The sequence below is a fragment of the Passer domesticus genome, chromosome 3 (genome assembly GCF_036417665.1).
Source record: "Passer domesticus isolate bPasDom1 chromosome 3, bPasDom1.hap1, whole genome shotgun sequence".
Lineage (NCBI taxonomy): Eukaryota > Metazoa > Chordata > Aves > Passeriformes > Passeridae > Passer > Passer domesticus.
Window position 1 is genome coordinate 47127532 of NC_087476.1, and position 26778 is coordinate 47154309.

The following is a 26778-nucleotide window of genomic DNA, read 5'->3' on the forward strand; positions in this document are numbered from 1 at the left end:
TTACCTGGACTATGGGACATTTCAGTTTCAATGGAAAGAAGGATGGATGAGTGCCTGTATAAGCCAAAGTTGTGCAGAAAAGGGTATCCTAATTCAATCTTGCTGTATTTGTGGTAGTTCAGAAAGAGAAGTAGTAGGCTTGGCTTCTTTCAACCAAGTCCGTGATATGTCCTTCAAAAAAGATTAATTGTGTTCCAAAAAAAGGATTGTCAGGAGTCCACAGATCTCCCTAATCCACATAAGCCAAAAGACAGATGCAAAAGATGTTTTAATGAACCAGCACTGATCCCCACTGCTGCTAACCTGGTCCTTACTGCTCACGTAAAGATGTAAAACCATGACATCTCTTTGGCTTCTGAAAGTCTCCTCTCCTCTTGAGTAATAATTGTTGTTTGATTGGTGTATTGATTGGAGACCTGTTACGTGGTGGCCCATCATATACTTATCTGCTAATATTATGTAAATAGAGAGTGATTTGGCTTCTTATCCAGTAATCAATAGCTCAATAATGCAGTAGCTGATCTTTTTTAAGCATGCAGTGTTGAATGGAGTTGTACTAATAAACTACACAACTCCAGTCAGTTTTCCAAGGTACTAACCTAGAGTAAAAATACCACACATCAGAAATCATACAGCATGAAATAGGGTGTTCCAGTATATTGAATAATTTCTCAGTACAGCATCAATGACATTTAGAATAGTGAAAAGGCAAGAAAAAATAAATTTTATGCTCCTTTGGCCTGCACACATTGAGTTTGACAGTCTGTTTATATCCCTTTCTGCACTCTATCGAGTTCCTAAAGAAATAGCAACATGTGAAGTACAGACAATGGACAAACAAGCAAAACCAGTTATTTGAGTAGTCTGTTTAAAGATGATTTTAAACTAAATCCAGTTTGGTTTTGTTCATCAGCACAGTTGTGTTCATTTCTTCTACTAAAGATTTAAGCTGCTTTATTGGCAAGACCTGTGAAGAGCAGATTTCAAGAATTCATGGAAGCCAGGTGTTAAACTGTCTGTTTACTACCATGTTGTAAATCAACAATCACTGTGCTATGCTGATTAATTAAGAAAGCCTGGGCCATACAGGGTAGCTGGTTTTTTGGGTAGATGAGGAGGCTGGAGGATGTTGTGAGAACCAGAATCTGTCACATTAAGTAGAAGTGTGCACATATAAGTTCACTCCATGGTGCTGTGGCTGATCTATAGGAACCCTGACTCCCTGCTAAATGCATGCCAAGCACACTGGGCTGGGAGTCAGGTGAGATGGGCTTTGGTACTTGTTTGATGACTATTCTGTGCTGTGGCCTCGTGGGAGTCACTCCACCTTTCTTTTTGATGTGTTATTTATTGCTTTATACCACATAATCTTTACGGCAAAGACCATGTCTTGCATTCAGGAAAGGACTAGGATACCTGAAACACCATATTGCAGAGAAGAAATTCTGGAGGCATCCAGCCTGTCCTGGAGGAAAAACAGGGTCAGTCTCAGAACAGAAATGGAGACTCACTGATAGTACTGCCGTGATCCTGCTCCGTTCTCAGAGCCCATATACTTTGAATTATGTCTCCTGTATTTGTCGGAACCCAGGACATCTCTCTGGATGTCCTGGATGTCCCAAAGCCCTGGCAGGGGCTCAGAGACCCTGGCAGGAAGCCAAAGACACCTGGAAATTCGATCTTAATTCATGGAGCAAATTGCCAACCTGATATGAAGGATTATAGGTCACAAAAGTTTAAGTAGCATAGTAGTAGCAATCACAGGGAGAAGGGAAAACTTTTGGAGCGCTGTACAGGGGGGTTTTGAACCTTGTACAGGGGGGTTTGGAATTCTGTACATGGGGGTCAGGAGTCCCAAGATGGAGGGATTTGGGCGTGCCCTGTCCTTCTTCTTTCTTCTCCTTGGCATCCATGTTCAGGATGATGTTGGCATGTGTGGATTGGTTCATGATGAAGGTCCACTTGCCAACAAGGGTGAAAAGTATTGGAAATTGAAGGTAAATATTTTATACGTAGTTTTCACTATAAAAGAGACAACCCCCCGTGGGCGGGGGAGAGTGCCCTTGGCTGTCTTGCTGATCAGACCTTGGCTGGACAGACAGAAAAAACTTTGTAGATAAGGAACAATAAACTCAACTGAAGACCGAAAAGCAAGAGTCCAGACTCCTTCTTCGAAAGCGCGGCCTGCCCAGAACCACCTTTTCCCGTGTTGGGGCAGAGACAAGTAACAGCCGACCCGGACATGTATTAGCCCAGGAGAAGACACAGACTTTCTGTGAGGTTCTTGCTGTAGGTTTGTGTGCAGACTGGGTCAAAGGAGATCCCAGTCTCAGCAGAGGCCTTGTGTGAATATGGGAACACAGACATCAAGCTGTAGTGGGATTTTTGTCTGATTCCTCAGGGGCTTTAGCAGGAACGAAGTGCTTGACAGCTGCTGAGTCTGGGCCATTTTTAGTCAAGCAGGATGTAGAGACAATTTGGATCAGGAGGCAAGATATCTAATGACTGCAAAACCCTCTAGGGAAGGAAGAGGAAGAATATTTCTGGATGGGGCACTTTTATTTGGATCTAGATTTTCCTCCTGGGGACCTGATTTACAATTCTCCTTAGGTGCCTTTTATATTAACTGTTTTTCTTGACTCAAGATTAATTTAAATTCTGACTTGTCTTTTATTTTAGTTCTGTGTTCTATTTTTGGTTTAAAGACACTGCTTCATAGCTATAACAAAACCTTATGTGCTACAGTTCTCCTGCAGTGATTAAAAAACCAGTATGTTATGTCAGTAAAAGCAAGAGGTAGATGCTGTAAGAAAAAAGTAACAATCTAACAGCAAATATTTAATTGCTCTTTTCTTTTAGACTTTTGAACTTTCAGAAAAAGTATGTTGTGGAATTGAGAAGCTTGGAAATTGACTTCTTGCTATAAGCATAAGGAAGCTTGATATGCCTCCCATGCTCTCAGTCAGGATACACAAAAAATGTTAGGAGAACATTGATTGAGATCCCTTCAGAGAGCTGTAATGGAGTTACTCTTTTGGAAGTCCTGGACTTAGTAGTTGATAGGTTGAGATCAGTGTCAGGTTTGAATTTCAGCTTTTTCAGTTAACCTAAGCAAGCATGTTGGTTTTGTCTGTGATTTCCTGTTACCTTCCACCAGGCAGAAAATTTGGGAAATTAATGTGGTTTTCCATTTTTATGAATAGTTGCAAAATCACCTACAGAGACTTTTTGTCTACATCTCCAAAGGCTGTAGCAAAGGTTATTTCCTATCCAGATTTTCCTGCACAGCTGACCCTTGTTCAGAAAACAATTTAAATATCTTATTTGGTGGGAGTAGAAAAGAGGATGCCAAAGTAATTTATGCTGGACAAAAGGGAAAGAAAATGGAATTATGACAGACAATATAGATAGAAAGAAGGAATTAATAGATCTGTGAATATGTGTGTAATTTTTTTACTTGGCTCTGCCTTTAATTGCTTGTGACATCAGCACAGAGAACTGGATCTGAGGTTCCTTCAGGCAAAGATGGTTCACCTGGCACACTTGTCATCACTAAGATTAGTCTCTCCAAATAAAAGAGCAAAGGTACTGTGCTTGCTTCCATGTGTCGAGCACACCTCTGGGAAGCCCCAAATCTCAGGCTCTATGGAGAGCTGAGCACATTCTTGTTGACTGGAACTGGGGCTGCTAGGAGAGCCTGCTCTGTGCTGAGCCCTGGTATCCCCCAGCTGCCTCCAAGGCAGTTCTGCAGCTGTGCATCCCCAAGTGCTGCAGCTGTGCATCCCCGTGTGCTGCAGCTGTGCATCCCCGAGTGCTGCAGGAAGGAGTGGGGAGCTGCACCATTTCATATGGTTGACAGCTGAGAGCTGCCTAAGCAATCAGGATGAATCTGTTACTCAGGCTACATGTGAATCTGCATTGATTTGTCTGACAGATTTTAATACATTGCTCATGCCTTCATGCACAAACAAATGTACAGGCAAGATTTTCTTTATTTTGTGTTTATATGTCTCTTAATCTCCATTTTTTATTTTGTATTTCCTTTTATGATTTTCTTGTCATAATTACTTTTTAAATGTCTTCTGTTTTACTAAATAATAAAGAAATAAATTTGTTTTCTGAAGAATTCCCTGTGCTGCACCTCCCTGCCACACCCCAAATCCCAGCTTTTGTTAGAAAACTCTCCTTTCAAGGTATTTGCAATACTAAAAGTGTTGTATTACATAAATAAAACTGAAAGAAAGCAGAATCAATACAAGGGGGAGAAAGGTAATCTTAGACAAACAAAATCTCACTTGATGAAATTACTTTCACTGGTCAGGAAGAATGAAGCTTCATTAGGATAGGAAAATATGTACAGGTTCATATTTCATCTTCTGTTTTCATCTTTGGTGTCTTTGTTCTTCCTTTTATGGTTGCATTTCAAGCAGAACACTTTGATTTATATCAGATTTCCTGCACAAGGCTCTTGCCTTTCCTCTTCTTGACCTCTTGGTATACATTTCTGCTATGAGATCTGGAAGGAACCAGAGCTGGTTCCTGACTTCCTGAAGTTGCTGCATGTGAAGAGTGATTTTAATACAATTGTTGTTTGAAGAATGGTTGAAGAAATATTTTTCCTGCTTGCTGGAAAAGATGTCTGATGGGCTGATGTCTGGCATCTTGAGTGCCTCCCTACAAATTTGATAGGAGTGCACAAATCCAATATTATACCCATCATAGATCCTGGATGAGTTGTTACCTTCCAGGGCAGAGAGGATTTTTAAGTCTTCAGCTTCTTCCTCCCCATTTCAGGGCTGACTTCTGCCATCAGCTGAAACCTCCCAGCTTTCACAAGCCCAGCCCCTGAATGTGCTTTTCTGAATGTGCATAGAGTAGAATCACAGAATACTCCGAGCAGGAAGGGACTCAAAAGAGGATCATAGAGTCCAGCTGCTGGTTCTGCACAGGACATGCATTAAACTGGGGGAGGAGAGGCTGCCTTTTACATTGCACTTGAGCACAAGACAGTGTGTTTTGAGCCTGCTGGCTCAAAAGAAGTTCAGCTCAACATTGCTGCAAAGGAGACTTCCCAACTTGAAAATCTAATTTTTAATTTCTATGTTAAATCAAAGAATTATCTTAACAATTATACTGCTCTAATTTCATTATTTGAAATTCTGCATTTCTTGATGCCTGAACATTTTCATCCCTGTATGAAGGATGTAAAAAAAATGTAAAACATGTGTTTTGAATGGATAATTCTTACAGCTGCTGGAGTATGGATTGCCACCTTGTATCCACGATTTACAGTAGAAAAAAAAAAACCTACAAGGCACAGAACAATACAGTAATTAACTGGATGCTCTCCAGAGGCTGTCATACAGTTACACTATCATAGCACATGCCTGTGTGGAAATTAATTTCCTACCAAGCATCAAACACTATTCACTCTATCAGGTAATTTACACAGCCTTTTTACACCTGCATAAAGACCAAGTTTTAGTTACTCTTTTTTCCAGTAGTCACTCCTATCAGAACATATCTTTCACTAAAAGAAGCCATTGGTCAATCATGCCTAACTAGCTTGCCTTACATTCTAGAAGTGACAATTTTTTAGTTGTCATTTTAAAGTGTTAAGTGTTATCAATAAGAATAAATATATTTGCATTACTAAAACATATTTATGAATTAAAGTACTGATACAAACATCAATCACTTATACTGATGAATGAAAACTTTGAAAAGTGTTTCTCAAAGGAAAGGAACTGTGCCCTATGTCTGCCAGCACTCCTTAATGACAATGACCATGCAAAGCATCTGCTTCACTTTATAGCATCTCCATAAAGAAAACTGGAAAGTATTAACATAGAAACATTATTAACACAGAATTTTGTGTGGCCCAGTTACCTAATTTGCATTTTTATCTGCAAATAGCTCTGAAAATCCTCTCTGATAGATGAGTACATTTTTTGCTATTTCTACTACTAAGCTCAAAAAAGGAGGCCATGCTCTGCTTCTTTCATGTCTTGAGTTGCTATCCCCTCATTTTTTATATAATTTTCAAGCCAGAGGCGCAGACAACAGCTGATATGGCTTATCTACAATTATTTTTCCTATTTTAGTATCTTGGAAAAAGCAATTCAGTTCAATCAAGGGATCTCTCTTAATTGTGTTTTCCACAATGAATTAAATTTGCTTTTTCATGGCTTTTATCACATATCAAGAGGTTTTTGGAATGAACTACCACTCTGTCCTCCCCATCCCCCTACTATATACTATGTTTTGCAGCCAGTGCCCATACCATGGTGAGGCCTAAGTTTGTTTGTTTAAGAGATAAGTTTGGTTAGCTTTAGCTCCTCTCAGTGCTTGATGCAGTATCTGCATTGAAGGCACTGAAGACATTTGGTTTCCTGTACTAGTTTAGCTCTCTGTTAGAAATGTCAGATCCAGAACGTTACTAAGATGGTTGCAGGCCACAACGCTCCTTTGAAAAGCTTGTACCAGCCTAACTTAAGTTTGGATAAAAATGAGGATTAAGTTATGAAACAATGTGATCTCTTAGTGTGGGAAAATGATGGTGAAATTTCCTTAGTGTTTCCTACAAAAATAAAATATTTTTACTTGTAATTTCATGTCAGTACAGATTTCATGGCCTTGATACAAGGCCTTGTAGATACAAGACCTTGTAGATTCAAGTTTGAAATGCTGTCCATCTGAGAAATTTGTAACAGTGTTTTGCAGGTGAGGGGGTACTAAATCTCTCACTGTCCATGTGGTTAGCCTGTGCACTTGTGCCTTTACAAACAACACTGTCCAGGGTCTGAGTATCTGAGAAGCAAGCTACTAGCATACCATGAACATACTGTTAAAAAAAAAATACTTCAAATAATAGAAGAAAACTACCTAGAAATGTAAAATATATTTCTCCTCCTCTGGCCACCTTCTTCTCCTTGGGAAAACATCAAAGAAGTTGAAAATATTGCTTTTCAGCCTATATGGCCATGAGGCTTTTCTGTGTTGCTCAAAACTATTACTAATTACAATCACACTGTTCCGTCAAACTAAAAAAAGAATGATCCTTTTCCCTCATGCATAGAGACCTTTTTATTTCTGCTGGTATTTGACTCGCAGTATTTGTATGAAATTGTTGATGAAATTCATAGGAAAGCTGGGAAAGTGAAAGAAAACAAATGTTTTTTTTCATTTCAACTGAACCAAGGGCTGAACAAAGGCTTGAATATTTCTCCTCTGATGTACATGTATGGCTTAACTTAATATGTTGCCAGCCTTGCAGCACCATACTTTCTTTCACAGAAAGCAATAAAGAGTCTGTGCTGTTGGGATTGAGCTGTCAAGGGGTGAAGAGCTATGTCTAAAGACAGAGGAAGGGCTGGGCAGAAGACTCTTGTGCAGCTCATTGCCTAAAGGACACTGCAAGTACTGAAGTAGTGAGTGGTGAGCTCAGTAAAGAGAAATCTGTTTAGTCAGGTAGCTGCAAAGTGAGTCTGGTTTTAGACAGGCATTTACAATACAGAAGAAGGTTTGGGTTGAACAGAACATTTCTATTCTCCCAAGGCATTAATGTTCTTCAGCTATTATCATCAACATTTATTTATCAAAATTATTTTCATCAATAATATTTATTGATGGAAAAAGGGAGTTTACCAGGAGTGGTGCCACTCCTGTATTTTTTTTTTGTTCGTTTTCTTTGAGAATCACCTCTGGAATCAGTGTCATTTAAAACAATGTTTAAATTACCTTTATAACCTCCTGTCTGAAGCTGTGATGATTTTTCTCTAACTGCAGCTCAGGGACTTGGGTTTAAAGTGTCTACTATTTCTAGGGCATGTTGCATGTAACCAGAGCACATAACATTATTAATGTAAAACTTAAGCATGTGTCTAAGTGCTTCTGTGGATGGTGGCCAGAAGAGTCAGCAATTTACATGCACAGTGACCAAGGCCTTAGCAGTGCTCAGTCAGGGCTTTCTTCTACAATCTAAGTAAACCAGAACAGAAAACAAATATCTCATACTTAACATAACCTGTTAGTGATTGCTGTGAACACAAAGCTAAAATTCTGAGCAGATAGAAACCTCCTTACTAGGAATTTTTGGATATGGACCACACTGAAACTGTTGGTCAGCTCATGGCTTCAGGTCTAGGTATAATGTGAAAGACTTCTCTTTCCAGTCTGTCTCTTTTGTCTGAGGGGCTGAATTTTCTATATCCAATGCAATATTTACAATAATTTATAATTATTTCTTTTATCCCCCAACTTATGTAGAAATTCTGGAGGACTTTTTAATACATGCACTTGAACGTTAATGGAAAGTGTAATAAAGCAGAAATAAGGGGATGAATTACTGAATCTGTACTGAATTCTTATTCATCTTTATTCCATCAAGATCTGTCTGGATTTCTGAAACTGCAATTGAAAATTCATCATGATTAAGGATGGTATCCTTCCTTCCTTCCTTCCTTCCTTCCTTCCTTCCTTCCTTCCTTCCTTCCTTCCTTCCTTCCTTCCTTCCTTCCTTCCTTCCTTCCTTCCTTCCTTCCTTCCTTCCTTCCTTCCTTCCTTCCTTCCTTCCTTCCTTCCTTCCTTCCTTCCTTCCTTCCTTCCTTCCTTCCTTCCTTCCTTCCTTCCTTCCTTCCTTCCTTCCTTCCTTCCTTCCTTCCTTCCTTCCTTCCTTCCTTCCTTCCTTCCTTCCTTCCTTCCTTCCTTCCTTCCTTCCTTCCTTCCTTCCTTCCTTCCTTCCTTCCTTCCTTCCTTCCTGCCTTCCTTCCTGCCTTCCTTCCTGCCTTCCTTCCTGCCTGCCTGCCTGCCTGCCTGCCTGCCTTCCTGCCTTCCTTCCTTCCTGCCTTGCCTTCCTCAACAATACATTTGTCATCTTTGCACTGACCTTTTCTCAGGGTCTTTTTTATCTGTTTCCTCATTAGGGAATTTCAATGGTTTTGAGATTCAAATATCTAGATATGTTTTTACAGTCTAGGGCATTGTGTGGTGTAAGATGTCTAAGCCTCATTAAGGAGCCGGTGGAGGTCTAGAGTATCCATAGCTATTTTAGATCTGGGACATCTAAATGTCCCCCATAAGTACTGCTTCATAAGATCCAACACTATGCAATCATTGTGGTTAATCCGATGTGGGTGTTCCATAAGCACACTCTGATATTTAGGTAGCAGATATCTGCACTGTCAATGCCTATATTTAGGTGGCTGAATCTGGATCTGACCCTTGGAATCCCTTTTGTCTCCAGGTACCTCAGCACTGTCATACTTGGGGATGTGGCAGTAGGAGGGATGTATGCCAGAGGATTTCCTGAGTACCCCAGTCATTGGCTTTGGCAGGCTGAGCCTCTCTTGTGACTCCTTCAAAGCTAAAGCAGCGCTGGAAATATATGCATGGTAGAATGTAAGCTTTCCAAAATAATTAAGTAGTTTGAAAACAGAGATTAACTGTGTAAATAGAGACAGCACTGTTGAAAGGAAAAGACAAACACTGTGACCCACATTAGCTGCAAAATTGAAGCCAGTCAGGCTGACAACATGGTTTTAAAACAAAATAATACTCTTTATTTACACAGAAAACAAAACATCTTCATTATCCCATTAATTTTTCTCTAAAAACATTTAAGGGGAACAGAGTCACACCTAGTAAGAAACAGTTCATAATCACAGAGAATCGCTGATTGCTGCTGTTTGGTGCTTTTTTCCCAAGTGTAGCCATACAGTCTACAGCTAATTATCTATATCAGAGTTATTCTAATAGACAGCTTGAAGCATCATTGCATATGGGTGATAGTTAAAACAACAAACTACCCTCAGAACCAATTTACAGTAGAGTGGCATTTCTGCACTGCAATTGTAAACAAGATACGCAGCAAATTAGCACCTTCCATCTTCAGTCTCTGCAACTGAAGTGCAGCTGCAAAGGATGAGCTGCTGAAAAAGCAGGATTGGGGGATGGAGTAAATGGCTGTCACTCACTTTAAAAAAAACAACAAGTGAAGCACAAACTGAGCACTACAGGAAATTGCTGCATATGCTTCAGAGAAACTCAAAGGTCTGACCTTGTAGGGGAATGCCTGCCTGGAGGCTACCTCACCCCTAACTGCTGTTTGCCTTGGCAGAGCATCTCCTGCCTCCACCCTGGTGATGACTCAGTGAATCATGTAGGAATTGCTGCATTTTAGGATAGCTCCAGACTATTGCTACTCAAATATGTTGAATTTCTCACAGAACAAAGTGGCAGAGGAGGAGGTATTCAGCCTCTCCTAAAACCTTCAAGAAAAAGGAGATCTAGAGATTTTGGTATCTTTTCTAGGCCATCAAGACCCCTGTATTCCCTCTGTGGTTGTCCAGCTGCATTTGGTATTATTTTACTGCTCTGCTTGTTAATAGCTGGGGATCCTCCACTGAGGAAGAAAACAGCTATTAGCTGCTGTTTCATATCAACTCACCTTCTTCGACAGTCACTCTAGGTCAGTTCAAAGCTGTTTGAGATGCATATCCTGGAGTCCATCTAACACACAAAGAGGGTGTGGGTCTCTGACCAATCATGTGCTATCTGTGCAAGCCCCAAATGGATGTTTTGGATACCCTGTGGTGCCTCAGAAGTCCCCACCTGCAAATCTGTGTGCATCTGAGACCTAAGATGTTTATATAACACTGGCTTTTTAGTTTCCTTTCCTCCAGAGAGGTTGTAGCCAAAATTCCAGCTAGAATTTAAAAAAAAAAAAAAAAAAACTGAAGAAAAGTATGTTTAATACAAGTCTGTAAAACCGCCAAGTTAGCATTTTGATAAATCACTCACTAATACATGGCTAAAGAACCAGTGAAAATACTTTAAATACTGACTTTACTCATGGCAAACACATAGTTATGTTCTCAAGTCATTCTTGGATCTCTGTAGATGGATGACACAGCTGTAATCTGCATATTCTGAGTTCCACAGAACATCCTTTTGTCAACACCATCCATGGGCTCTGATGCAGCTGGGGTGGACGGAGATCTCTTTCAGCCACAATGCTAACCTCACATGTGTGAGAAACCACTCTTCCAGCTTTTATGGGCCAAAGCATATCTTTCTTGGCACTGTGTGGAGTGACACAGCCTGCAGGATGGTGAAACAGTTAATATCACAGTAGCCAATTCTTTGCCACTCTAACTTGCACATGTAATTGCTCCCCCATCTTTTAGGGGCTCTCCTCATGAACAACAGTAGCTGTTGCATAGCTGATTCAAATCTCTCAGAATCCCATTATCTGCAGTCTCACTGTAACAGCAGAAGTTATTTCCATTCAAGTAATTCTTTTGTTAATGAAATCTAGCATCAATGCACTATAAAATTTGAGCATATACCACTATGTCTCATTCACTGCAATAGCAGTCATCATCTTTAAAGATTACATAGAACAATGTGAGTTTCAATTATAAGGTATTTCAGTAAAAATAGAACAGGTAGCTAAATGCAACTAGTTAGGTGACTGAAAATAGTGTGATTATAGGGAGAAAAGAGTGTGCTCTTTGCCATGTGTTTGTTTCTTTGCCATTCAAATGGCACTCCAGATAGCATATCAAGCAATATGAAGACAACATTTGTCAGTTCTCCTCACAGTCTTACAATCACCATTGTGGACACTCAGCCCTTGCACATGACATGGTCTAATGGAGTACAAAGCCTGTGTTATTCCTTGTTTTTGCTGTGTTCCTTTAGACAATGTAAGGAAAAACCTGAGGCAAATCATGTGAAGTCAATCAAAGTGCTTGTGTAAATGTATTAGTCTTCAGTGTTTATATTGATTTTAACAAATCACTGGTATTTGTTATATAGTCAAATGTATTATTGTTCCATTGGGGGCTCATAGCCATAAACAGCTAAAGGGAATGTATTGTTTCAGGGAGTGCTGGGTTTCTTTGGGGATTAATAAATCCCCAAATATTTCAACATTTTTTTGGAGTGACAAATGCAAATAAATAACAACTATAGTAGCAGCAAACTCCCCTGCACAAATGAAACGCAAATGTCCCCACCCACTAAGGAAGGTTGGTGTCCCTTTCTGGGTCTGGAATTTCAGTCCTGATTTCAAAGCCTCTGATGGGATGAAATAGAGCCATCACTTAGATGCAGCTGGGCTCACCAAAGTTGGTAAGAGATCCACCTCTGTTGGAGGCAAAGTGGGGGTTGGAGCCAGAAGCCATTCCCTGAGCACAACAGCCACGCATGTAGGTAGGTGTGATGGACTCACTGTTTTCATTGAAAATCTAGCAAGTGGCAGTGATGCTATGCTTTACCTAACACATCATAGTTTGACCACTGTCATGGTTTGAGGCTGGCACAACGCCAGTGTCCCCATGAAAATATACTTTCCCTAGTGGCCTCTGTGAGATGTGATCAGGAATAGAGCAAAACAGGCTCCAACTTAGGAGTAAAGGAAACAAATTTTATTAATTACAATATCTAAAAAGGGACAGACACAGCACTAAGAATGAAAACATTCCAAATACATTCCTCCTCCTCCTCCTATTTCTTCCACAGGATGAAATAACACCATAGATTTCCACCCCGTCACCATCTCTCAGATAATCACATTTCAGTCCTTCACCACCCCTTAAATAATCAACCCTCAAGTCCATCAGGGAGACAGAAGTCCCCCCTTGCACCATCAGCTTCCCCCGGAAACACAATTGAAACCTCTCGTGTTTCCATGTCACTTGTGGCACTGCCCAGAGAACATCGGCCCTCGTGACTTCTTCCCTCCATGTCCAGTGCTCTCACCACTGCACATGGGCCAGGACTGCTTTTAGAGTTTCCCATTTAAGGATGCTCCACGCAGTTCCAAAAGCAGCAGTCTCTCAACTTTGGGACACCAGTCCCCCCCAAATTTCACCCCCTGGGGCCAAGGGGCCTCATGAACAGAGATCTTCCTTTCTCTGAAGACAGAGGACATCCCACACTCTCCTCAGCCATCTCTGTTCTCGCCACTGCTTCACTCTTGGCTCCAAGGCATGGCCTCCCCCTAAACGCAGTCTCTGGGTCACAGGAAAAACACGGGTCTGTCTATGGCCATACAAGAAAAGTGTCCAGTCCAAGGTCACTCCATCATCTCCTCCCACCTAGGATTCTTCTCACCTCTTCTGGCATTTCTCACATGCACTCACTTCCATCACACTGGCTCATTTCCTCCTGCTTCATATCTCTCTCCTCATTCTGATTCAGGAGGATCAGTATTTGTAAGGTTTCCATTATTAGAAAGGGGTTAAAATCTTCGCCTCTGTCTGCCCAGAACTCCCACAGTGGCCGGGCACTTTCTCGCGCCGCATCCCCCACTTCTCCTTCTGGCCAGCTGTGCTGCCAGCACAATATCACATTCCAAGCAGCACAGGCACTGGCTCTCTCTCTCTATCTCTCTCCTGGGGCGGGTGGGGGCCCGATGCTTCTCAGGTCTCTTCCACCCTTCCATCTTGCAAGGCCTTCACTCCCCTCCTCTGCCCAAGGCTCCGGCCTACCTCACCCGGCCGCATGGCTTCCCTCCCCCAGCCAGCCCTGGCCAGGCACATGAGCTCTGAGCTCCTTCACCGACCGGGACCAACAGAGTTCTCCTGGGAGTTCTTGCGTTTAACCCCCTGTGTTCTCAGAGGCAGTCCATACCTTCAGTGGCCAAACCAGGTGCCAATATTCAAATCCAAGCACTGATTGGTTTGAGCACAACCTCCCCAAAAACTCACTTCCTTCTTAACCTACAACAACCACATGTGTGCCGAGAGGACAACCTGGTTTTCAGACAGTAAAGTTTTGATTTATTTATGAACAAAATAAATAGCCATGGAAGAAAGACTGACACTAACCTTAAACAAATTACTGTTAACAGAAAACATCCCATATTTTTTCCAATCCCACACTAGGATAAAACCAGACACTTGAAGACAGGCCTCTGTGGCAAAATGAACCATTCTTAACTATTACTATTGTACTTTACAGAGTGCTGAAGATTAAATGCATATGAGGACTGCCACAGCCTAGGCTTCAAAACCAATCATATTGTCATACATGAATTCATCTGGCAATTATACTTAATAGAAGACAGAAAATACTGATGCCATTACATGAAAACAAATATATACAAGACTTAAATCAGTACAGACACTATCCTGCCTGAAACTGGATACTATGAATGCAACAAGCTTGAGCTTCCTCCTGGAGAGCTTGGAGCAGTGATCCCAGCAGTGGTGACCTCACAGTGCTCTAAGCAGGTTGGGCTGTCTGTGGGGTGCAGAGCAATGATCTCTGGAGACACAAAGCTGGGCCAGGAGCAGCAGAGCAGTATTGGATGGATGCTGCAGCCCAGTTAATAAGTCACTCTGCCCTGGCAGCATGCCGAGCTCTATGCTGTGCTGATTTGCACAGTGGAAACAAGATTTTCTTGGTGCTTTTGAAGTCAGTGGGAAAAAGAACATATGAATTAGCTGAGTAGAGACTTTCTGGGCCTGCAATTATTTAAGAGGGAAATCGTTCAAGCAGCTGCAATGTAGCTGTAATGCAAGCAGGCCGAATTAGGATATTATCAATATCAGTCCATGTTACCTGCTGGGCCAGCTTCTGCTCCTGGTCATGCTCATTTGACCCCCATTTGAAAGTGCAGATAGATTTGACATACTTTTTACAAAATGAGTAAAATAACTTAGAACTCAATGGGTTCTGAATAGGATGAATCTGTGCACATAAATAGTCTTTATTTTACATACCTAATGGAGAAAAGATTAGTGAACTCTTTCTAAAGTCTTGGGCTTGTCTTTGGTTACAGGAAAAATTATCTAAGTCTCATTCATCATCAAGTGTTTGACAGCCACATAAACCTGAAATAACTATGTCTTTTGTCATATTATCTCCTATTTATTTCAAAGTAGCTGAGAAAACAGATTTGATTCACATTATTCAAATGGTTTTTTGCTGTACACCCAGCTGTCTGCAATACATATACATATATATATAGATATATCTATATATATAGTGAAAACTGTGTGTTGGGCAACAACTGAAGGTGAATTCTGTGCTGTAAGGGCTAACCTGCTGCCCTGCCAAAAACGTTTGCAGTGGTGTTGCAATCATTTATCTTTCTAGCCATGTGTGCTTTCTGCTTCATCCTTCATCTCTTTCCTTATAAAGTGATTTTTTTCCTCCAGTTCCTGAGGTTAATATCCTTTTACTTTTGATTTTCATACTTGTTGCAGCAAAATTATGCAAACTCCAATCCTCAATATATTTGACTGATTTGGTTTGGTTTCTTCCCAACTGCATTAAAATGGCTTTTTGTGTATCATTAGCACCTGGATTAATTTCTTCTGCTTGCATCACACTGCAGCTGGCTCCTCAATGCAGCTGAAATCCAAGGGGTCAGTAATTTAACACAGAGCTGTAGTCCGTGTTGGAAACCTGTGTGCATAATAAAGTTGTTACACAGGAATCCTCCCCTCTGCTATAAACACTTAAACTCTACCACTGAATTAATAAAAATTTGTCTTTGTGATTTTCTTGGTGTTGCCTCTATCCTAAAGACAGACAGATGCACTGGAGCTCACAGGGTTTGTGTGTCCTTGCACCACAGCCTGGGCATTAGTGGCTATTCTGTTTCTGTCCTGCTGTGTAGATAATCTCATGTGTTCACTCAGTCTCAGAAGCTACAGTAGCTTTAACCCCTTCTCTGTTATTTGGAGGTATTTATCTGTGTCTTATCTCTCACAGAAGCTAAAATCACACATCCTACCATCTCAATAGGAACCTCACAAATTTTGAGTTCCAGATTTCTAGCTGTGATGTATAATTATCCCTTTCAATTTTTTTTTCTTTTTCTTTTTTTTTTTTTTTTTAAATACTGTGAGAATCTCTGTCTTGTTAAAAATGAAATGCAGAAAAGTTTGGTGTATCAGCAACAACTTCACTTCCTTTAATCTGTCCTGATATTTGTTTCATTTGTTGTTCCCCTGGCAAAATTTTTCACATAATATACTAGCTATGTTCTGGGAAATATATTTTACTCCCTTGACATTTTTCTCTTCAATAGGATGGTGAAAGCCATCCAGAAAAAAAAACAAACCAAAAACCCAGACAACAAACCTCTGTGCAAGCTGGTATAACAGCAACAAAATATCTCCATATTTATTATCTTGCCATTATTTCTCATGTTCAGTTGTGTACATATAATTAAGATAATTTTGCACTACTTCTATTCTGTAAAATATTTTATACACATGTGGATTCCACAGGAATCGGCCTCTGTAGGTTGGTTTGCTCTGGTAATGCTGTGTTTACGCCTTTTAATCCCTTCGGTGAGAGTCACTCTAACTGTTCATATTACATTTGAGATATTGCAGATACTTCATGCTGTGCAACATGTGCAGCAGAGGAGAGCATGTTTATAAATATTTGTTCTTTATTAAAAGGTGCTTCAGCAAATTTTGTAGCACTGCATACAGGCTGACTTCTGGGATCCTTCTCAATAGGAGTTCCATGCTGCAAACCATGTTCTCTCTTGTGTCCTACAGATCTTTTAAGATACATCCTGAATTCAGCAAAGTGAAAAGATTTCCAAGAAAGGATGCCAATATATAAAAGAGGAGAGCAAGTGAGGACAACTAAACATAAATTCTTGAGGCTAAGGGTCACATTTGCAGAGTTAGGTCACTCAATACTATAACTTGACTATAGATTTTATTTTTAGGATTTGATGCATTTGTTTCTGGAAAGAATTCTTTTTTATTGTATTTGGATGGTCTAAGGATTACCTGCAAGTTTCTGTAAGAACAGAAAGGGAATAAAAGAAGGCACAGACAGTGTTTAGTGGATGAATTTCTAAACATCTCTTGTGATTGTAGCTTCACTCAAAAATTTACTTGAAGAGTCATGGCTAGGCAAGATATAGTTTTTGTTGATGCAGGAATTTCCCCACTCTCTTGTCAAAGAAAGAGTTGCATGTTATTGTTCCCTGTAATAGCAGGAAGAACAACAACAAGAAACAGAAAATAACACAGAAAATGCACCTTTTTTTCTAGCATTCATTTTTCTGGGCTGTGGTCTGAAATTGAATTTGCAATTGTATCATTGCTGCGAAACTTTCATTTGGGAAACTGTACTGGTGAGCTACTAAAATAACAACTATGGAGCTGCTGCAAGGGGAAAACAAGGTCTGATCAATTGTCCTATGAGTACTCAGTTTATTCTGTGATTCTGTGTGACTGTGATCAAAATTTTAAAATAATCTCAGTGCAGTGCTTGAGCTTATGTCCCAGGTTCAGTTATCAGAGTGACCTTAGAACCTGCTAAGGTCACTGTCTCCTTATAAAAGATGGAAATTTTTCATGGGCTACAGCTAGACCTGAGAATATATATCAAAGGTGAAACCTCTACAATTTTCTCTTTTCTAGTTTCTCTGGAAAATGTCTCACAGGAAGATCAAAGTTCTCATTTCGATCGAGGTTCTTTTTTCAGGAGGAGAAATGATCTCTGATGTGTGTTGCTTGTCACAAGTTGACTGAAATAGTCTAAGGCTTTGAAAAATCTCTCAGGTCTATGGTCTGACTTTTACAGATTGTAAGCATTTGTTTCTTCCAGTTCATTGTCAAAATGTTTCTCATGATGCACAATTCTTTTCGAAGCTAGGCTGTGTAGATGAGAGTTATAAAGCGAGCTGCTCTAAATGACAGGTCTGTCAGTCTCTGAACTTCCCCATCACCACCATCTCTTTGTTGGCTCAGAGATGGTGGCAGAGAGTTGCTCTGCATTGGTTTCTGCAGCCCAGTGACACATCGGTTCTGGTCTTCTGAATGTCTCTTACCACCTTGTGCACAATAGCTGAAGACTTAATCATGAATTTGGCTAGCCAGAGGTCCCAGGAGACTGGATGCTCACCTGCAAGAAGGGTACGAAGGAGGATCTGGGCAACTACAGACCTGTCAGCCTGACCTCAGTGCCAGGGAAGGTCATGGAGCAATTATCCTGAGTGCCTCATGTGGACATGTACAATGACCAGGGGATCGGGCTCAGCCAGCATGGGTTTGTGAAAGGCAGGTTCTGTTTGACAAACCTGATTTCCTTCTGTGACTCAGTGGATGAAGGAAAGGCTGTGGATGTAGAGTCACCAGCAGGACCAGTGATGGTCTCCCTGTACTTGGTGCTGGTGAGGCTGCAGCTCAAATCCTGTGTCCAGTTGACCCCTCACTACAGAAAAGACATTGAGGTGATGGAGTGAGTCCAGAGAAGGGCAAAAAAACGGAGCACAAATCTTACAAGGAATGGAGTTATTCACCTGGGAGAAAAGGTGGCTCAGGGGAGACCTTATTGCTGCTTGAAAGTGTGTTGTAGTGAGGTGGGTCAGTGAGTCAGTCTTTTCTCCCAAACAGCAAGAGATATGACAATAGGAAATGGCCTTAAACTGTGCTAGGGGAGGTTTAGATTGGATGTTAGGAAAAATTCTTTCACCAAAAGTGTTTTCAGGCATTGGAACAGGCTTCTCAAGGGAGTGGTGCAGTCACCAATCCTGGAGGCATTTAAAAGATGTGTAAATGTGATGAACCTGGCAGTGCTGGGCTAATGGCTAGATTCAAGGTTCTTACAGACCTTTTCCAACTTAAACTACTCTATGGTTCCATAAATCCTGCTCTGGCCTCAAATCCAGATCTCTCTCCATCATGGAACCACCAGCAGACCCTTGCCCTCCTGAGGGCAGAGGTGAAGTGTCTTGTAAACACTTAAATCCCCAGCAGAACTGAAAGCATCATACTGAGGCACTCCACAGATCAAAACTGATGGTTTTGACTTCAGCTGATGTAGTTGGTGGCTTGGACTGGATGGTTCTCAAGCACTTTCTTAGTCACCAGTGGAATTTGGCAAATGTTTAATGAAGTGATATTTGCTTCTAAAGTGTTATTAAAATGGCATTGGTATATAAATATGTACCTCTCTAAAGATTTATTATTTATATATATTTTAGGAAATAAATATTTATTATTATTTATTATTTATATATATAAATATATTTTTATATATTTTAGGATATTCTTCTTTCTGTATATGTTTATTTCAATTACTAAAATACTCACTGTGACCATGACTGATGTATGTCATTACTGTTCCAGATAATATAATGGAATATATCAGTGGTTCAGAGGTTTGTTTATATTGTGTGTGGATGACATCAGTGGTATTGAATAAGTCTCCTGCAGTTGCCATAGAAACAGGATTTCCTCAAGTAGCACAGCAGAGTGGCGTGATGTTGAGTGGGGAGTTCGAACATTTAATTTTTAAATTGAACTGCACAGATAACCAGTAGGGAACAACACAACTTCCAATTTAAAATTAAAATGATGATGAACTCCATTTTTCTGTGTTGAATGTCACTTCCATGATACCTGACCTGCAGCTAGCAAGACATTATGAGTTCTCAGTCTGCAAAGATGCGAGCTGACAAATATTTTTCATACATGCAAAGTAACCTATAGATAGATATCTGTGAAAAAGAGACCAGCTTCCCACACAGCAGTACACTAGTACTGCACATTTAGATATGAGCTTATTTCCATAAAAAATGATGTTTTGTGTGTTAGCAACCTAAGTATTTTCAATTAATAATAAAATGTTGCCTGTAGATCAATATGAAGTATTTCTAGAACCTGATGTTAAGGCATATTTCATGTGAATGACAACGGCTTTCAGGGCAAATGGGAGCTGCTTAGTGGATCACCATGGTAACTGCAGTGATAGTATATGCTTGACTACAGTATTAGTTTTCTACAATCTGATCTATGGCCTGGTTTGAAGAATCATTGCATAATCGTTTATTCTTTTAATGAGGAAATAAAATTGATCGGTTCTGCAACTCACTTCTCCAGCACAGCACCAGAGGTTTGCACTGTGCCAGAGAAATTACTAAAAACCAGAGTTCTTAATCTGAATTCAAAATCTCAAGGAATTGAAAAGCAACATCACAGCAGAGCTTTTCTTTCTTCTCAGTTCTAGTGAGTCTGTGCTCCTTTAATCACATTACTATCAGATGTGAATAGCATGAGGACCAATTTGGAGAGAATTACAGAATACATAACTACTTCTTTTTTTTTTTTGCATCCTTTTTTTTTCCCCTTCCCACAGATCTGTTCATTTTACCCTGTAATGAAAACTCTTGACCACTGAATCCAGGTCTTGATCCTTAAGTTCTTACTCCTACCAGTAGCTGGAATATTCATTGTCCATGCTTGATTACTTCTGGGGCTTTAATACATCCTCAAAATGAAATCTGTATAAGGGGACAGCACAGAGTTTTCTGTCCCAGCAAAAATGCGGGTGTTGATTTACGGCTAAATGATGTTTTGAGGTACTTCCTCTATGACACAAATAGTAGAAAAATGGTTTCTCAGGTATAGACTCACATTTGAATGCAAAATCACCTCTGAATCACCAAAAAAACATCAGGGTTTCAAAAGCCATGAAATGAAAATTCAGTCCTGCTGAAACAGTTTAGTGTTTATAGAAAACACAGCGGGTGGAAGACAAACTGTATGTTAAATAGGAAAGCCTAAGCATAATGCAAGCACTGCATTATGTGCATACTGTTCTTCACTTTGGCTGCTCTGCTCAAGAGCTTGCTGGTTAAAAGATTAATCCAACCATGAGGAGGCACCCTTTAATTAAAAAGTTTTGTGAACCATGCTGTTTGTTTCTGCAAACCTTTCTGTGGTGAGGAAAAAACAAGATCGCCATCTGATTCTTACAGAATTGCATATCCCCCTTAAAAGCATGTGCTTGCAATCAGTCATTCCTCTCATTTGAAATCCCTAAGGAAATAGCAAGTTACTGTCACTTACAAGCAACTTGGCGTTGCAATATATCACATGACTTAAGCTCCCACACAGTGCAGATTCCTGCCCCGGGGAAGTAAATAACCCTGGCAGGCTGTGGGCAGGTTGGTGGCTGGGGAGCAGTTCTCTGGGATGTACTGGTGCCCTGGAGCATCAGGAGTCATGCAGGAACCAACAGGTATGAGGTGGCAGGAGCAGAATCCATCCACACAGGGGTGGGATTATCCCCCTCTACTCCACACTTGAGAGACCATGGAGAGATCCAGTGCCTGGGTTTTGCTCCCCTCCATATAGAGATGTGGGCAAACTGCTGTGAGCTCATCAAGGGCTGCAATCCAGATGGGGAGGGCTCAGCCAGGGACTCAGATGGCTCCAGAGGGGCTGGCAGCAGACAGAAACCTAACTGTAAGCAGTGGAGATAAGAAAATTTCCTTGGGTGTCTGAGTGTGAAGCACATGCAAGGAATCATCCAAAAGGCTCTGTCTGGAGCTCACAGGTCTCTTTCAGTTCTACTTTTGCAGGAGAGTCCTGTTCTTGCATTTCTTCCCATGTAGATCTCAGCTGTGCAATAGTGATTTGAACAGGTCTAAGAATAGTTGCAATTTTGGTAAATGTAAGAAAAAACAATTTTATACAAGATTTCACATATTTCTCAGGTTTAGGTAACCTAAAATTGCATAAAATTGTTCCTTTAAGAAATGAATTGTAATTCATTCTGTTACATGGAAAAGAAAAGTACATAAAATTCAGGTTTCCAGAATAAATAAAAATATAGGTACACAAAGTGTAGTTTCTTACTTTTAGTTTTTCAAAAGCACTTCTCTTGAATCATAATTTTATTTCACTGACATACTATTTATCCTAGGGGGATAACACTGAAGTCCCTACTATACACTTTAGTAGTAGTTGCTGAAAGAAATTGTACTGGTGTAGCCAGAATGCTGCTCCAGAAATATTTGCTTTTTTAAACCTTTTATAACATATCTCTCTTGCATTGTACTGGGGACTGCAAATCCCATTCTGAGAGAAGGACAGGTGGCAGCTGTCATTAGAAATTGGGATCAGGTGAAGTCAGCGCAAGCTTCTTATTCACACTGTTACTTTCCTGTTGCTATCTTCCATATCCCATGACAAGTTTCAGCTAGGCTGTCTGCTGACTTCACTTAATTCACAAATTACACCTGACCCAGCTGCCATTTACCTCCACAAAGATCTTTCTACTTTTTTTTTTGTTAATGTCTATAACAGATTTTATAGCTTCCCATATAGCCAGGGAGGAAAAATATATATTATGGTGAATTCAGTCCAGGGAAAACACTCCTTAGTGTAGTTTTAGTACAGGCCTTCTACAGCTGAGCCTGCTAATCCAGTTGAGACCTCATAGTGAGCTTGTCATCAATAATGATTCAGAGAGAAGAAAGCCACAGCGAGAGTAAGCCAGATGGGTGTGTCTTGTAGAGGTCAGCAAAGCCCAGGGCGGATCAGCAGGGGTAGAGGGGAAAGGATGCCCTGGCAAACAGGCAGGGTCTGTTTTGTTGCACGGGCATTTTTGCGAGTCCCCTTTGAAGGCTATCAAAAGATCCCCAGTGGCCTCTGGAGCACACCCAGTGTGTACATGAGGCTAAGAAGGACAAAGGAGTGAGTGACTATTGAACTACTGACCCTTTGACCACTGTGCATATTTTGAGGCATTTCAAGAATGTCTTTGACTGATAATGAATGGAGTTATGAACAGTGTTCTGGCCAAAATGGATGAACTTAGTACTGTGTGTGAGTTGTAGGAAATGTAATAAGTAATAAATAAAAGGAAAATTGAGGTATAAAAAAAATTAGCTCTGCAATTCTTGATGGTCTGATGTGTTTTAACAATATTCATGGCAGACCAAAATATCTAATCATCTTTGGAGCTCCTAGAAATATTAATTGTGCCTTCTAATTGTGTCTGAAAAAATTCAATTATATCAATTATATAAAAAATGCAAGGAATGATAATGTAAATCTCAATTCTTGGGCAAGCAACAAAGAAACTACTCTTATTGATCTATCAATAATCTGTGTTTTGTGCTGCTGCAATTTAAAATGTCAAATGTGTATGAATGGCTCCATTTATATTGCAGAGCTTATCTATTTTAATCCTTCCAAACAAGTTTAAAACAAGTTTTTCATCATTTCAAATGATTCTCTATTTCATCATTCCTCTGTGCCATTCAATTGCCCTTTCTTTACCCAAGGAAATTTAGAGCTGTTTTTGGTCATTGCTGGTGTTTACACGATTCTCTCATACTAATTTCTTTGCTGTAGGTAAAGACAGAGATGACTCTGATTTCCATTCCAGGGAGAAAAGTTTACTCATGTATTTTTTAGTTATTACCATTAAATCATGGGTTTTCAATGTTTGAGACAGAAAAAATAAATACCTTGTTTTAGCTTGACCTATTAAAAATGCTTCAAGTCTCATAAATATTACAGCAGTAGATTTATTTTTAATTATTTATATAATGCACTATCATGTTGTACCTTATACTGTCTTTGCTTTACTGTATTTTAATAGCTTAAAATGTCTTCTGGCACTGAATCCTCCTGTAATATTTTTCTCAACCAGACTAAGGTCTTTCTCTCTTATGCCTGAAGATATTTGCTTCCTTAGTCTCCTTCCCATAGGTAATATATTTAGGGTTTATGTGTAATAATTTAGGGTTTATTTAGTGTCAGGAGACAATTCTTTTAAAAGTTCCCTATTTGAAAAGTTAATTTTAATAACCTATATCTAAGATTACAGATTTACCTTCATTGTAAGTGTTCTTTTTCAGACAACTATGGCTAGTACTGAAAAAAACAGGATTCAGGAATACACAGATATGAAACATCTTTTAATTTCTGACAAAAAATATCCTAGAAAATGGCTCATCCAATAAAAGGCTCTTAGAGCTGAAAAGGTACTTCCTGAAAATATTGGACTAAGAAAATTTTAAGTTAACAATTATGATTGTCCAGTGAGGAAGGAAACTACCAAGATGAGCCGTTTAGAAAATCAGATAAGATCAAATTCAAAATATGGGGTTTTTTTATGATGGGCTTTTGACAGCTGAAGCCTCAAACCAATGAAAATATATTTAGTGGAAAATTTCAGAAGGGGGGAATGACTGCATGGTGGTTAGCTCCTAAATTGAAGAGGAGGTGAAAGTCAATAAGCAAATGACTATAAATAATTTGATCTACAGTTCTTTTGTTAATTTGTGAAAAGAATATAGCTTTGGATTACTTTCAACACACATTGGTGGTTATGATATTTTGTTGGTTGGTGAGTTTTTAAAATTTTTTTTCTGCTTTTTTTTCCCAGTCAGAACCAGACTAGCCAACGAAGCTTCTTAAAAAATTCCAGACATCTATTTTTCTCTCAACTCTTGAGCAAATCTATGGGGACATGTTTTTTACATCAAACCCTGTATGAAATTTTGCATACAAGATGAAATGCAGTATGACAGATGTCCATGTGGACAACGTTAATGAAATGTGATTTTGTCATGAGCAGTAAAAACCTGGACATCAACTGCAGTGCCAGAATAAATGCTAGTGTGCAATAGATAATGTGAACAGATAAGCAGCTGAAATGCAATATGGTAACAAAAAAGGGCAGCAAAACTTTGGTTTATATAGGCAGAGGGATCTTATGATGGATTTGGGAACACAAAATCTTTCTGGGCTGAATATTTTTTCAGTCTGATCATTAAATATCTAATCTAAACTAACAATTAATTCCTTCTCTCTCTTTCAAAGAGAGAATATGTGCTTTATGACTGACTCAATCCTCCAATCTTAGATACCTATCTCTATGAAATATCTTATTGAAATATTAGTATTTCAAAACTAGAGAAGAGCAGAAAATTAGCAGAGTTCATAACATTATCTGTCTAAAAATTTAAAATTAAAATCAAATCCACTTTTGCCTTTGTGCATCGCCAGCATCAGGCCTAATGTAGTTTGCTTTGCATTGCGACTCTGACTTCACATCCACATTTTGGAAAAATTACATTGTTCAGGTGTATAGACATGCATATAAGCACTCATATTTGGGTATTTAGCATCTGAAAGTGTGACAATTTGTTCTCTTTTTTAACTAGCTAAGCAAGGACTGTGAATATGATCATAAAGACATGGATATCCCTTGCTTCTCCAGTGAATCTGTTTTCCACAAAGAGCCGTCAAGGTGGTCGCTGAAAAACTTTGGTTGAGGACAGTCCTTTATTTATACAATTATTCCTTTGCTGTTGAGTTTTCTCACAAATATTTTTTCCCAGATGCTATTTTTCATGCAGTTTTAGAGAAAATGAATACCAACACAGGGATCCTGGATAACACAGAAATTAATCTTGACCTTTTATTTTAAAGGACATTCCAGATATTTTTTTTCAATGTCCTTAATTTTTCTTTAAAGTGTGTGAATTTTTCCAGTTTTTATTCTTCATTGTGTATCGGTGGCTGACTAATAAAGATAATTATTTCTTTATAAATATATATATATGTATATGACATATTAAATCATAACAAATTTTTAAAGTACTCCAAGTACATTTTTGAGCATTAGAAAAAGGTTTTTAATATTTCCAGACTAATGTGAGGCTAGTAGTTATGATTTTAAGCTGAAATATCATATCAGGGGGCATCTTAGTAGGTGTTGGGAGTGTGTTGAAGGAGCAAAGTCGAGGTAAGCTGTGGGTGGAGTCTGTCAAAAATCAGCCTTAAGTGTCATCTTAATTGTGTGTAGTAGCTCAGTGAAAACTGGCACCAGTATTAAAATGAGAAGAGGCCTTAATATGCAGAAAAATATCTCATTTAATAATTTGTATTAAGAACAGTAACTTGTTCTTGTGAGAAAAATGCATCCTCGTGCCATCCTAATTTACAGTAAAACTATCACTTTAAAATGTGCATGGTGGATCCCCATATATTTTATCAGAAATAGTAAAATTCAATGACTTGTTCATCACTGAGCTGGTACTTGGTGCTCTTTGCTGCCTCCATATGATTTCAGATGAGCTGGAAACAGCACCAGTGAAGGGAATGATGATAATGATTCAACATAGTGCAGAGATAGAGCTGTAGCAAAGAACTGTAGCTGACCTGTAGCTAAACGCAACTGCTGTATCCAATTTTCTCAGGTCAGAAGAAAAATTAGTGGCTGATTGATTACTAACTGGCTAAAAGTGACTGACTGATTGAAAACATAGCCTGGTATCAACACTGAATTTTAGCTCTGTGGCACAAAAGGGCCATGGCTGGAGCTGTAACTGTGATAATGGTTGGGACAAAGTAATACAGTAAATACAGATATATTTCAGCATTATTTTTTCAGCTGGCCTGGTAAGATGTCTGATTGTGCACATGTGGTGGTTTGACCAGATGTGCCCACATTACTATACACAATTATGCCTCTGTTATTTTCAAAATTACATTGGGTTATCATTACATCATTTCTTTTGTAAATCCAGCGTAGATATGCCTATAGATTGTTTATGACCCGTGTCATTTTATAGGTTTTATGTGACAAAACACAGCCTGGACCTACATAGTTTTCTGCAGAATAATTACCAGTTGGCATACCAGAACGAATGGTGGGAGGCCATCAAACAGCTCATCCAAGCCTTCCACCCATCTGTCCACTTGCTGTTTGTGGAACATGTAGATTTTTATATTTAATGATTGAACAGTTTTCTGTATACCATGTTTTGAGTTTTCCCAAGCAATGTTTGCATGCAGCACTTAGTGTTCATTTAACGTTCATTTCCCAATGTGTAGCTTTGTGTCTAACTTCAACCGGTTAAAATAAAGTAGGAAACACAATGTAAAATATTTATTTGCTACTTCATTTTCTCCTAATTTTCATCTGCACTGTGCTAAAAGCATCTATGTTTTATATTTATATATATAGGGTTTTTTTTTCCAT

The 26778-nt window shown here is 39.4% G+C and overlaps 2 long non-coding RNA genes across 2 annotated transcripts in view; one reads left to right on the plus strand and one right to left on the minus strand.

Moving 5' to 3' along the window:
- Window positions 1-3518: 3518 nt before the first annotated feature.
- The window catches only part of LOC135298063 (uncharacterized), a 39996-nt gene continuing 16736 nt past the window's right edge, over window positions 3519-26778 (plus strand). Inside the window, exons 1-2 of the long non-coding RNA XR_010360032.1 lie at window positions 3519-3585; window positions 9245-9399. This is a non-coding gene — a long non-coding RNA (uncharacterized LOC135298063). The remainder of the gene's footprint in view (window positions 3586-9244; window positions 9400-26778) is intronic.
- On the minus strand, window positions 10829-14284 carry LOC135298062 (uncharacterized). Its single transcript, XR_010360031.1, has 2 exons — window positions 14133-14284; window positions 10829-11100 (listed from the first exon to the last, which is right to left on the minus strand). It is a non-coding gene; the product is annotated as an uncharacterized LOC135298062 (long non-coding RNA).